At 35.1% G+C, this 14,112-nt stretch overlaps 1 long non-coding RNA gene across 1 annotated transcript in view; it reads left to right on the forward strand.

The window, feature by feature from the left end:
- Positions 1 to 270: 270 nt before the first annotated feature.
- Positions 271 to 14,112, forward strand: part of LOC129673612 (uncharacterized) — a 272,464-nt gene continuing 258,622 nt past the window's right edge. Inside the window, exon 1 of the long non-coding RNA XR_008719680.1 lies at positions 271 to 314. This is a non-coding gene — a long non-coding RNA (uncharacterized LOC129673612). The remainder of the gene's footprint in view (positions 315 to 14,112) is intronic.

Consider the following 14,112-nt stretch of genomic DNA (forward strand, 5'->3'; position numbering starts at 1 on the left):
TGTCTGTCATGTTGTGAGGCTACACATAACCTGGTTTTATATACCTACTTGTCATAAAAATTGATAGCATAAAAATTAAAAAAACAAAACAATAGCACTCAAAACATGTTCTCTGCCTCAAATAAAGGCAACATAATGCATTCTGAAGTCCTTCCAACAGAGGGCTGTATTTGCTTGATTTAGATGAAGAAGGGGAGTGAAAAATCGATTTGAATTTAGGTTGCTATAGTAAATTCTGTATTGCCCTTAAAAATAGAACTGATAAAAATGGAGTCAGTGGAGTTGAACGGGGAAGAAGCATCCTAAGATGAAATGTAAGATCTACTCTTACAAGACAGAATTTTATAAGTCTTTGAGTTGATGTTATTTTTAAAAGACAAAATATATTTTATCATCTATAAATAAGAAAGTAGGAAAATTGGAGATAATCTGTGGTTTAAAGAACTATTAATATTGCCTCAATTGAATATATTTTAAAAAAGAAAGGGAGTGATTGCATGCATTCTCTTGTGGAGGCTTTCTATCTTTGCTGTTGGAGAATAGTGGAGTGTTGCAAGTGTATATTGTATATAAAATGCAGGTAAATATTTAATATACAAAATATATATTTATGTGCATACACAATGCAAAATGTTTCTAAGATATTTTATAAAAACAAATGATATTGTTTGGAAAGGTGGAAGACAAAGGCGCTAGAATAAGCTAAAATGAAATGTATACTTCTTTGTGCTTGTACAGGTTTGTAATTCTGTTTCAGATTGCATTGGCTTACAAGATATCCACTGGAGTGAAGCAAGAAATAAACAGAACCCATAAATTACCTCTAGAAGCTAGCTAGATCTTTGTCTTTTGATTTTATGGAATGCTTTATTTTAGTTGATTTCTTCAGTGGGCTTTGACATGTTCATTCCATTCTACGAGAAAAAAGACCTTTCAAAATTTAAAAATCCTTGTTTAATTTAATGCAGATCAAATTTAGTGGCATTAGTACTATTTTACTTAGATAAATAATTTTACAGTTTGGCTATATTTCCTAAAATATATTTTCCTAAAATTCTAAACTAATTTAAAAAATAAACTCTACATGCTATTTTAAACATTGGCCTCATTATAAATGCTTATATTTCTATCAAAGTATTTCTTTATGAATACACTGAAGATTCATAAAGTATTGTTGATGTCACTAATAGCTAGACTATATATAAATGTATTATAATCCTATACTACTATATTTTGTGCTAATAACCTTTATTTTAAAAGCATAAATATTTGTTACTTATATAATACCTTTGATATTTTAATATTTTCACTACATAATCGTACCTATTTGGTAATACCAATAAGTGAAATCTTCATTTATTAAAGCACAAGTTTATTTGCTATGAAGCAAATAAAATTTTGTTTGATTATCTACAATATTGCTTTCATTTTTGTCTTTTATAAAACAGAAATATTACATTGTCTAAATAGTTGCAGCCTGGGTGCTCACATGGAATCTAAACAACCATTTCTGGATTTCCATTTGTCTTTTGTAATACCCAAAGAATAGTCAACCGAACATATGTGCATGACTATAAATATTTAAAAAAAATAAATATTTTTGTGAATGTTTTATTGAAAGAATGCATTTCTTATTTTGGGAGGAGGGGACACAGATGTGGATTTCTTAAGGATTTTCAGTGGCAGAAAACAACTTCAGCTTCAAGGGACTATAATTTTTCTTTTGTAAATTTGACATTTATTTATGGAATGTTTAAGTGAAAATTCTCACAGAACATCTGCTCTTCCAGTTTACTAAATATTACTTTATCTGGCTTATATATTGTCCACCAATGTTAAAATTAGAGAAAAAGCACTGTACTTGCAGGCCACAACCCAAGAGTACAAAAGGACTAACATGGTATCTTTCACTAAAACATTTGTTCCTTTTTTTGTTATAAAGACCAGGAAATAACTAATCTTCATAAATATATTGTTTGTTATTTTTACTTAGAGGAGACTACAATAATAACCATGTGAAATGCTGAGTAAGAATAATGTGGTTTTGTCCTGAAGTCAATTCTGCTTAAAGGTGAAAGCAACTCAGGTGAAAGTATATTCATATATAATTCCAGCAACATGTATCTAGAGGTAAACATCTTAAAAGAAACCAAATTATATTCTGTATCATATTCATGCCAAGATAAAAATCAGCATTTATTTTAATCTATAAAATTGCTTTTCTGGCAAACAGCAAAACCACTAATGTTTTCTACAAGAGCACACAATGCTAATGGTTTGCTCTGTGAACCTCCCAGCTTTATTTGCTGTTAAAGCCATCCTGAAAATTCTCATTTCGTTGTGCAATATTTTATGCTGTGCTTTTCTTCAGGGCAGATTGGTTCTGCCTGCACTTTATTCCTGAACCCATGTTCATTCAAAATGGACTTCGAGACTCAAATGCTCTATCTAGTGTTGTCACTGCTGCTGTGGCTGGGGGTGGGGGATGGGAAGTGGGGTGGGAGGGGGGTTCTGCTGACTAAGCACCCTTCCTCCACTCCAGCTCCTGCCCTATTTCCCTGCCCTATCCTTTGTTGACAAGGAACCACCATTGTCAACAAAGAATGAATGTACAATTGTGGAATACTCAGCAGCGGTTTTGATAATGTTCTGCTTCAGGTATTTTGAAAGTATTTCTTACGTGTATAAATAGATGTGCCCCAAGCTTTACGTCTTCCTTGATTTTGATGTTTGGGACTCTCAATCCCACAGGGAAGCCTCGGGACTGCAGTGGCTGGAATGCTTTCAGAGAACAAATGTGGTTTCATGGCTCTCCCTTCATAATATTAACACCATATACTTTTAATAACAGGGTGATGGCAAACATTTTGATGATGGGGCAAATTCTCTGATCTGCCAGGGAAAGCATCTGATTTTCTCATGTACCAATTAATTATTGAAGCAACTGAAAATAATAGGATGATGTGCTTCCTTCCTGCAAAAGAATGCAGTTGGAGTGTGTGTGTGTGCGCGCGCATATGCTTGTCAGCACTTAACTATTTTAAGAAAGGAAGCTTGGCCAGAAATTTCTTCACTTTATTGGGAGATTTTCTGTCGCCCACAGCTATGATTGTAGTTTATGGAATAAGAACGAAACCTTTCTTTTTTCTTTTTGAATGATTTTTTCCCCACACCCTTATTCATTGTGAAACAATGCATTTTATTTCAATTTCTACTTTTACTTTATTACCACCTTTTTTTTTTTTTGTGTGTGTGTGTGTGTGTGTGTGTGTGTGTGTCTCACAGTCCACTCACTGATGCAGCACCAGATCTGTTGAGAACAAATCCTATTTTGTTTCATGTCGGAATATGCATCCTTTGACTGCATACAATGGTCCATATATATATATATGTGTGTGTGTGTGTGTGTGTATACACATATACATATATATATATATATACTTTATTTAATATAGTTAGTTTTAGAGAACTATTTTATAATATTCAGCCTTGGGTTCTTCACAGAGTATGTTGTTCCATAAACTTTTTAGGTTTAAGGAGGATGGGTTCTTGTGTTATTGGAAATTTATTGCTTTGTATTGTGACAGTAATGTTCATGTGCCTGACACTCTCATAATAATATTAAGCTCTATTTTTTAGTATGATGTACTTTATACATTTGTATAAATGTCACAGGCTGTAATCACTTCCTTTGTCATCGACGATTAATCTAAAGAAATCGAATAATTCACTGCCCCTTGCCATTTACATATCGTCCACTGCCATCTGCTCTTCTCAGCAGCAGTAAATGATGGGTAATTAACTCAGTGCCTTTGTCTTTTCCTTGCTGAATGTCTGACACATATAGATTTTCCTCTCCGTTCGGCTGTGTGTATATATGTGCTTGTAAGAGGAAGAGGGAGGTGGTGGGGAGCAAAGTGCAAGGGAGAATAAATGATGCTGCAAAGATGGATACTTGCAAGCATAAGATCACTGAAGGAGAAAAAGGCAAAGATGCTGTTCAGATAAGTAGCCACACCTCATGACCTCATGCCTTACTAAACCAAGAGGAAGAAGTGCTCCTGGAACAATGGCTTTCTTGCACAGTTGAGAGATTTTTGTAAAAACCTCGATAGCCAATGTAATAATAGAAAGTCTTTTTAAAATTCTCCTTTTTAACTAGGATGCAAAGAAAGATCATGCAAGTGTGAGGAAGTGTAGAGTAGCCACAATCAGTGTAAATTTTCTACTTGACTTTCTAACTGGGAGTCAAATCTGTGTTAGAGAAATGATGTAGAAGATGAATCTCAGATGGTCTCGATGCTTGACCTAGTTTTAGAGGCAGGAGGTACCAAAGAAAGCCTTGAAGGACTCAGGAGACTAAGGTTTCTTGAAAAGCTGCCTTTAAAGGGAACCAGTATTTCTATGCTGAATTTCTACGGAGTTCCTTTGAATGCATCAATTATTTCTTGCAGTCATCTCACTTTACTCAGAAGACTTTAAATATACCGCTCTTCAGACAATTCTCACTTGAAACACGTATCTTTCAGTGTGCAACAACTTTCTGACATGCGACTAAATTTGATAACAGTAAAAGACTAACAATTAGAAAAGCAAACATGGAATTAGAATTTACTTTTGTTTTGTTTTAATTCAAAGTTGAACTCAGTGGGTGGCTCTTTGATCACCCCCCCCCCCCCCCCCCCCCACACACACACCCTGGGGAATGCAGCCTTGCTAGGCCACAGAGAAAGATCATGCATCTAGTCCTGATAAGACCTGATAGGTTAGGGTCAGATAGAAGGGGAGGAAATCTCTCCTATCAGTGGACTAGGGGATGAGCATAGGGGAAGAAGAGGAAGGGAAGATAGGACTGGGAGGAGAGAGGGGGCTACAGCCGAGATACAAAGTGAATAAATTGTAAAAATAGTAAATAAAAACAAATTTTTAAAAGCCAAAAAAAAAAAGGAAAAAAAAAAAACATCCAAGTGCCAGAATATGACAACAATCTTTTTTGCATAAAGTTCTTAGTTTTTTCTGACTAGAGTTGATACAGATCTGGAGTCTCTAACTTAAGCAAGCTGAATTTTGCTAGTTAAATTTTTAAAATTTATATTCATCTTTTCTTCTGTATGAATAAAAAATATGTTGTTCATATTTTTTATTCATACAGAATGTCAAACAAATAATCTATAGTGATTAGGCATCTTGACTCTGATGCCTAACCACTCATACTGGCAAGGTCTTTTGTAGTTAGCCATTTCATTTCTCACAATTCCTGAATTGCTGGCTGAAACAGAACTATCAGTACGGAGTCTAGGCAAATTTCAGGAACTTACTTCCATGTGCACACAATATTTCTCAAAGCAGTTCTAGCTCAGTACCTCTACTTTGCTGTCCTTGTGATGGTTATGGAGTTTATTTCCATTTTTCTGTCATTAATTTTAGTCTTTGTGATAATTCTTGCTTTATTCAGTCTATCATCATTGGACTTCTGCAGGTTAAATTATGTTTCTATAATCATAAAAAAACTGGGCTTCTCTTAAAGGTCATTCAGTGGGTAAATTACATTTTTCTCCACTAGTTTGAAATGGCTTATGAAGATGACTGAATACAGGTATTAAGCAATGAAGTGGCTAAAAATGTATAAAACTGTTTAACTTAAAATAAAAAAAAAACATTATAAATATAAAAAAAGGGAGGATCCATCTCTCAGAGCTTGTATTAACCGTGTGAAGTATATATACTTTATAAAAGTGTTTAAATTTCATATTTTTTAATGACTTACAAGTATATTTGTTAGCATCTGAGTAAGATACCATGAGTTTTCATAGCAATCATTAATCCACTGTCATTGTGGATTGGTACACTTTCAGGTTGGTACAGTACTGCTGAATATAGCAGGTTTAAGTAAACAAGATATAATAAGTAACAAATCTTTTTCTGAAATGTCCTTTATGTTGGTATTAAAAAGTTAAAGATTTCATTTTGCATTAAATAATAGCTTGGATTTTTTTTCTGGTTTGATTTTAGTACCACTTAAAATAAATTAATTTAAAGTTTTAATCAAAGAGTATACTATTTTTTTTTTGTGCTGTTCAAACACTGTCCTTTCCTTCAACAGGATTTTATTTTAATTCCTTATCTGAAAGGTGCATTACATGGAAAATATGGGGTAATGATTTATCTAGGGCTATCATGAATGCCCAGGCTAAATCAATCATCTATTACCTCCTCAAATTTTAAATAGGTACAATGACAGATAGTGTCTCAGAAGTTGTTAAAAGTCACTACAAACCCAGGACCTTCTATAGCTGCTTCCCACTAAAGTTATTGACACCACAGGCTCAGGGCTGAGGTAAATACCTGGACTGTTTGTTGCTGTACCACCTCCATGTTCAGTTCCAGAGATGTTATGGTTAATGTTGGTAACTGAGGGAAAATGTGCTGCAATCATCTTTCCTCTAACAGTGTAGGACAAGTGGTGGATAGCTCACACTTTTAGGCACATCTGGAGGGAAAGATAATGCTGGAATTATTTCTCTACTCCTATTTATTTTTTTTGAAAATATTTTTCAAATATTCTTTTCTTTACGAATTGCATGCATTATATTTTGTTCATATTCACATCCTCACCCAAGTCCACCCAGACCTGCCATCCTTTCATACACACCCAACTTAGTGTTTTCTTTTGGTTTAAATTCAAAGAATCCAATTTATGCTAAGCACATTTGGAGTTTCTATTGTATTGGAAACTTGTATATGTGTGTTTACACATGGGTGCACATAAGCATACTGTTATGTGTGAGTATGTTAGTTAAGGTTTTTACTGCTGTGAGAAAACACCATAAACAAAAGCAACTTGTGGAGAGAAGGGTTTATTTCAGCCCACAGTCTATAGCCCATAACTGAGGAAACTCTGGACAGGAACACAAACAGGGAAAGATCCTGGAGGTAGGAACTGATACAGAGTTCAGGGAAAAGTGTCCCTTCCTGCTTTGATCCACATGGCTTGCTCTGAGTTCATTTTTATAAGCACACAGGACCACCATCCCAGGGATGACACTGGCCACAGTGACATAGGCCCCTCCTCATTAATCATCAACTAAAAATGGTTGCCACAAGTTAGTTTTCTGTGGGCATTTTCTTAACTGCTTTTCCTCCTGAGAAAATAACTTTAGCTTTTCTCAAGGTGAGGATCCACATGGAAGAAAGAAGACAACTTTGTGGAATCCATCTACCTCCTTTGAGACAGAGTCTCTTATTGATCAAAATTGCTCCAACTTGGCTAGACTGCCTGGCCACTGAGCGCAAGAAATCATTTCTTGTATATTTGTTGGGGTTTTGGGAATCAAACTCAGAACATCATGACTGGAAGACAAGCATTCTACCAAACCACCATTTCCTCATTCTCTCATTCTGTCATTATTCATCTCCTCATCCCTTCATCCTCTCATTCCTTCATCCCATCATCCTTACATCTTCTCATCATTTCATCCCTTCATCCTTTCATTCTCTCATTCCTTCATCTCATTTTTTTCCCTCATCCTTGGAATATTATTCTGATAGAAAATTTAAAATATTTGCAACTTTTTTCTTTTGGTAGGAAGAATTTAGAAATATTTCTTCAGAAAACACGTGGAATGTTGTAACTCTGCAGTCATATTTATGTCTGAGTGCTAAGCAGAGAGCCCTTCCTGACCTTGGCCTAATCTGTATGAGGATGGAGTAAGAGACGTGAAAAAACATTCCCAGACATTTACACCAGGGCATACTGTGATAGGCACACATACAATGCTGCAAGCACACCCAATACACAGTCATATATTTTTATTTCCAAGGTACTTTTCTTACTTTCTTCTTGCTCAGGCTCTCTTTCTGGATTTTGTTCCTGTCTCCTAAAGAATATACCTCATATTTCTTGTTTATAGGTTCTCACTTACCTGGTACTCCTCTAATTACATTTTTGTGAAGCAAACACCAGCCTTCCAACATTAGTATTCTTTGTTTTCTGAGTCATTATCAGTCCTTTACCAGAGATAGAGAGAGGGAAGGGGTGGAGGAGAGGAGATGGGGTGGGAAATATATACAAAATTTATTTCAAGTTTATGGCTAGTTATAGAGGCAGTTTATAAGGTTCATGAAATGTTTAATTCAATTGGCTTAGTTTGGAGAAAAGTCTAGGACTCATGAACAGTTATTCAAAGAAGAGTTAAAATAAAGGCCATCAACAATTCTGCTTTTCCTTCAAAACTGTTTTTCAAAAGGAATATAGATGGGTCCAAATTAATTAATTGTTAATCACAAATGAATAAGTGATCACTGAAAAGTATAATGTTGTAGAATGTGCTAAGAGAAAGTAGTGATTATGAAGTCTAGACCACAGGGAAATTTTATGTGTGTCAAAAATAATCTTCCAAAATCAAAAGGGTGACTATTTGCCTTTTTAGCATATTTAGTTAAAAAATTAATTTCCCCTGTTCTTGAATATGTGATACAAACTCTCTAAAATAGTAGTTTATATATGATATCCAATGTATCTCTGTAGAGGTGCAGATCATGAAGAAGCTCACCACCATGTTGTTGTGGTAACTGTTCTCTTAACTATTTTTGTTGTAGTCTTAGTGTGTGTGTTTTTTTTGCATATGATTTGCCCATAATTATTTTTTATGTCTTAAACCAAATTCTGCCATAAAAATAAGTTTAAAAAACCTTTGGTGTAGATATTAGTTACTTTCCTTTTTCTTGTGAAATACCTGACAAAAGTAAAGTAAGGGAAAGGGAGTTTATTTTTGCACAGAATGTGAGGACACAGTTGTTGGTGGGGAAGATCATGTGGTAGAGCTCAGTTCTCACCGCATCAGTCCCCAAGAAGCTGAGACATAAATACTTGCATGCACTCTTGTTCTGTTGTTGTTGTTGTTCCCCTTCCTCCATAAGTTTCCCTGCACTCTGCCCAAAGTTTTGGCTATGAGTCTCAGTATCTGCTTTAATACCCTTATAGTATTAAAGTCTTTCAGAGGCCCTCTGAGGTAGACTATTCTTTTGTTCCCTGCCTTCTCCGACTTCTGATGTCTATCCTGTTTGCCCTTCTGAATGTGGATTAATCCTCTTTCCTAAGGTCCTCCTTGTTGTTTAGCCTCTTTAGGACTATAGATTTTAGTATGTTTTTCCTAAATTATATGGCTAATAGCTGCTTATAAGTGAGTGTATACCATGCATGTCTTTCTGTTTCTGGGTTACCTCACACAGAATGATCTTTTCTAGTTCCATCCATTTGCCTGCACATTCCATGATTTCCTTGTTTTTAAAAATTGCTGAGTAGTATTTGTTGTGTAAATGTACCACAATTACTTTATCCATTCTTCTGGCTGAGGGTTATCTAAGTTGTTTCAAGATTCTGGCTATTATGAATAAAGCTTCTATGAACATAGTTGAGCAAGTGTTGTTGTATGGCAGAGCACATTTGGGTATATATCCAAAAGTAGTATAGCTGGGTCTTGAGGTAACACTATTCCTAATTGTCTGAGAAAGTGCCAGATTGATTTCCAGAGTGGTTATACAAGTTTACATTCCCTCCAGCAGCGGAGGAGGCTTCCTCTTTCTCCACCACCTCTCCAGCATGTGTTGTCACTTGAGTTTTTGATCGTAGCCATTCTGATGGGCATAAGGGGAAGTTCAGGGTTGTTTTTGATTTGCATTGCCCCGATGACTAAGGATATAGAGCATCCTTTAAGTGTTTCTCCACCAATTGAAATTCCTCTGTTGAAAACTCTCTGTTTAGCTATGTACCCCATTTTTTAGTTGAATTACTTGCTTTGTTGTTATTTAACTTATTGAGTTCTTTATATATTCTGGATATTAGCCCTCTGTTATATACAGAGTTGGTAAAGATCTTTTCCCAGTCTGTAGGCTGCAGTTTAGTTCTATTGACAGTGTCCTTTGCTTTACAGAAGCTTTGCAGTTTCATGAGGTCCCATTTATTGATTGTTGCTCTTAGAGCCTGAGCTGTTGGTGTTCTGTTCAGAAAGTTGTCTCCTGTGCCAGTGAGGTCAAGGTTCTTCCCTTCTTTTTCTTCTAAGAGATTTAGCATGTCTGCTTTTATGTTGAGGTCTTTGATCCACTTGGACTTGAGTTTTGTGTAGAGTGATAAATATGGATATATTTGCATTTTTCTACATGTAGACATCCAGTTAGACTAGCACATTTGTTGAAGATGCTTATTTTTTCCATTGTATGGTTTCCATTGTCAAAATCAGGTGTTCGTAGGTATGTGGGATTATTTCTCCTTTGATTCGATTCCATTGATCCACCATTCTGTTTCTATGGCAGTACCATGCCATTTTTATTACCATTGCTCTAGAGTATAGCTTGAGGTCAGGGATGGAGATACTTTCGGGATATATTTTATTGTGTAGAGTGGTTTTTGCTATTCTAGGTCTTTTGTTTTTCCATATGAAATTGAGAATTGTTCTTTCAAGTTCTGTAAAAAATTGTGTTGGTATTTTGATGGGAATTGTAGTGAATCTATAAATTGCTTTGGGTAAGATGGCCATTTTAGCTATGTTAATCCTACTAGTACATGAGCATGGTAGATCTTTCCATCCTCTGATATCTTTTTCAATTTCTTTCTTCAGAGAATTGAAGTGTTTTTTTTGTTTTGTTTTGTTTTGTTTTTTTCACTTGCTTGGTTAGAGTGACACCAAAGTACTTTATGTTATTTGTGGCTACTGTGAAGGATATTGTTTCCTTAATTTCTTTCTCAGCCCATTTGTCCTTTATATACAGGAGGGTGTCTGAAATTTTTGAGTTAATTTTGTATCCAGCCACTTTGTGAAGGTGTTTATTAGCTGAAAGAATTCTCTGGTTAAAATTTTGGGGTCACTCATGTATACTGTCATACCATCTGTGAATACTTTGACTTCTTCCTTTTTAATTTGTATACCCTTGTTCTCCTTTAATTGTTTTATTGCTCTAGCTAGGAGTTCAAATAGTATGTTGAAGTGATAGGGAGAGAGTGGGCAACCTTGCCTTGTCCCTGATTTCAGTGGGGTTAATTTAAGTTTCTCTCTATTTAGTTTAATGTTAGCTATATGTTTGCTGTATATTGCCTTTACTATGTTTAGGTTTGTGCATTGCATCCCTGATCACTTCAAAACTTTAAAGAAAAATGGGTGTTTGATTTTATCAAGTGCTTTTTTAGGCATCTAAGGAGATGATCAATCATGTTTTTTTTTTTCTTTCAGTTTGTTTATATGGTGGATTACATTGATGGATTTCTATATATTGAACCACACTGCATGCCTGGGATGAAGCCTACTTGGTAGTGTGGATGATATATTTGATGTGTTCTTGAATTTGGTGTTTGAGTATTTTATTGAGTATTTTTGAGCCAAAGTTCATAAGTGAGATTGGTTGGAAGTTCTCTTTCTTTGTTGGGTCTTTGAGATCAAGTTTCTATACGTGTAAGAAAAACATAGTTAAGGCAGAAGTTTAAACAAAGCAAAGCAAAACAAAGTGAAGCAAAAAGGCAAAAAAAAAATGGAGCATACCCTTTTGGATAAAATTTTATCCATTAAAAAATGGAATTATCACAATTTTCTTAAAAGTTCACACTCATACTTCCAAAAGTAAACTAGATTATTTATTTTCACTTCTGTGAATATGGCTTTTAATCTGAGAGAAACAACAATAGAGAAGTATTCTATTAAAAATTCAAGTCAAAATAACAAGTTAGGATTATTTTATTCTTACTTGATCAAAAAACTCATAGTAACTTTACTTGAGAAAATATTTTTCATATTTAAAATTGTTAAAGTGAAAAGAAAATAAATGGTTAAATAATAAATAGTAAGTGAGAATGCCCTGGTTTGTCTTTATTGCCAACTTGCAACCTGCAATTCTGTGGGAACAGTTAATCTCTTCTGAAGAACTGCCTCTCCTTGGATGGGCTGGTGAACTTGTCTGTGGACATTTTCTAGATTGCTACTTTATGTAGCAGGATCCATTTCATTTGGAGCAATACTTTCTTGAGGTTGGTAGACCTGGGCATCATGAGAAAGCTAACTGATCAGAAGCCCATTAGTGAGCTAGTAAACAGCACTGAATATATCATAACAATAGAAATGAAAACTAGAAAAGAAATTGATACTTGGAGTGAAGTGTTGCTGTGATCGATGTAATAATGAGTTTGGGGGAGGATTTTTGAAGCATTTGAGAGTTAGAGCTGAGAAAGCTATTGGTGCTCCAAATTTAAAAGGACATTCTGTGGGATCCTGGAAGACAAGAATGCTGAGAGAAATGTAGATCGTGAAGGTCTGACTTGTGAGGTTTCCAAGGGAGACAAAGATTGCTAGTATGTTTGTGTGATATTTTGAATTAATAATGTAAATATTATTAGTATATTAAGAAAAGAAAGCAGAATACATTTTAAAATTCAAATTAATTAATTTAGAAATAATAATCTGTACTTACTGGTCGGCTGGGACCCTCTCTGGCTGTAATAATCAATAGATCAGCCCCAATGAAGTGAATCCTCCTGAGCTTCAAAGACATGATGCTAATCTTAGTTGTCAACTTGTCTATATCTGGAACCAACTAAAACCTAAAATGCTATGTACACCTGAGAGAATTTTTAAAAATCAAGTTATATAAAGAAAAGAAAAGCCCATCCTAAATCAGGGCCACCCTTTCTGGTGACAGTCCAAATGAAAGAATGTATATAAAGAGAACTTCGCCTTTTGCCTGCTTGCCTTCACTCTCACTTTAAAGCTTGTCTATTTTGTTGCTGCAGCTGCTAATAAATGCAACTTTTTGAACATTAAAACATAGACTGAAGATCAACAGCTATCCAGGCTCTTGAATGGAACAACTATCAGATATTGTATTATTCTTTCCGTTGTGAAAGAGCAATTTTTGGACTACTTGGACACATTATCTAAGTCAGTGTAGCAAATCTCCCTTTTCATCACCAAGTGTGTGTGTGTGTGTGTGTGTGTGTGTGTGTGTGTGTGTGTGTGTAAGTGTGGGTACACAGGAGTGTATGTTAATTCTATCATTTAGTTCCTTTAGAAAAGCCTGACTAATATAACAGGGACAATGCAGCTGTTCAGCTGGGGCTGAAAATCAGCTTTAATTAATAAGAGATCAGCATTACTGATGCAAATAAAATTATGCTTTATTGGGACAATAAAGTCAGTGCACATAAGCTGTAGTTATTTGTGTTGCTCATGGTAGAGCTGGAGCAATGGAATTGTCTAAAACTTTTGGATTTCGATCATTAGTGAGTTCCAAATGTTGGGCATTGAACTATAGGAGGTGATTTACATTGCTGGATTTTGGAATTCTCTTTAATCTTATTGTTTCTATATAACTTTTGGAATAAGAACTATGTAAACCATTTGTTTTAGAAGGGCTCACAATTAAGAGTTTGGCTTTTTTGGTTGTTTGAGAATTCCACACATTAATATAATGCATTTTTATAAACTCCACCCTCCATTCATTCCTGTCCAATTATTTTCCTATCCCCACCAGAATTCCTTCCCAATTTTAAGTGTTGCTGTTATAATTGTTTTTTTTAGAATCTACAGAGTCCTTTTAGTGCTGCCAGTATATACTCAGTATAGGATCATCTGCTTTTAAGAGCTGCATACCCATAAAAAAAACCTAATTCTCTTCCTCAGCTTCCATCAATCAACAACAGCTTCTCCGCTGGGTGGAATCTCTGTATCATTTCATCTTAGGCAGGTTTTTGTGCATGCTGTCTTAGCTGCTGTGACTTCATACATACAACTGCACTGTTAAAAACCCAGTAGGCTTATTCTGTACTATGTGGCTAAAATCCATTTACAAGTGAGTACATAACATGTGTGTCTTTCTGCTTCTGGGTTACTTCATTCAGGATGGTCTTTTCTAGTTCTATTCATTTGCCCGAATTTTTTTATGATTTCCTTGTTTTTAATGGCTGAGTAGTATTCCTCTGTGCTACAGATTCTTTATCCATTCTTTGGTTGAGGGACATCTTAGTTGTTTCCAGATTCTGGCTACTGTGAATAAAACTGCCATGAACTTAGTTGAACAAGTATCCTTGTTGCACTGTGGCATGTCTATACCCAAGAGGGGTATAGCTGGTTC

Source organism: Psammomys obesus, unplaced genomic scaffold (genome assembly GCF_907164565.1).
Source record: "Psammomys obesus unplaced genomic scaffold, mPsaObe1.curated_primary_1811, whole genome shotgun sequence".
NCBI lineage: Eukaryota > Metazoa > Chordata > Mammalia > Rodentia > Muridae > Psammomys > Psammomys obesus.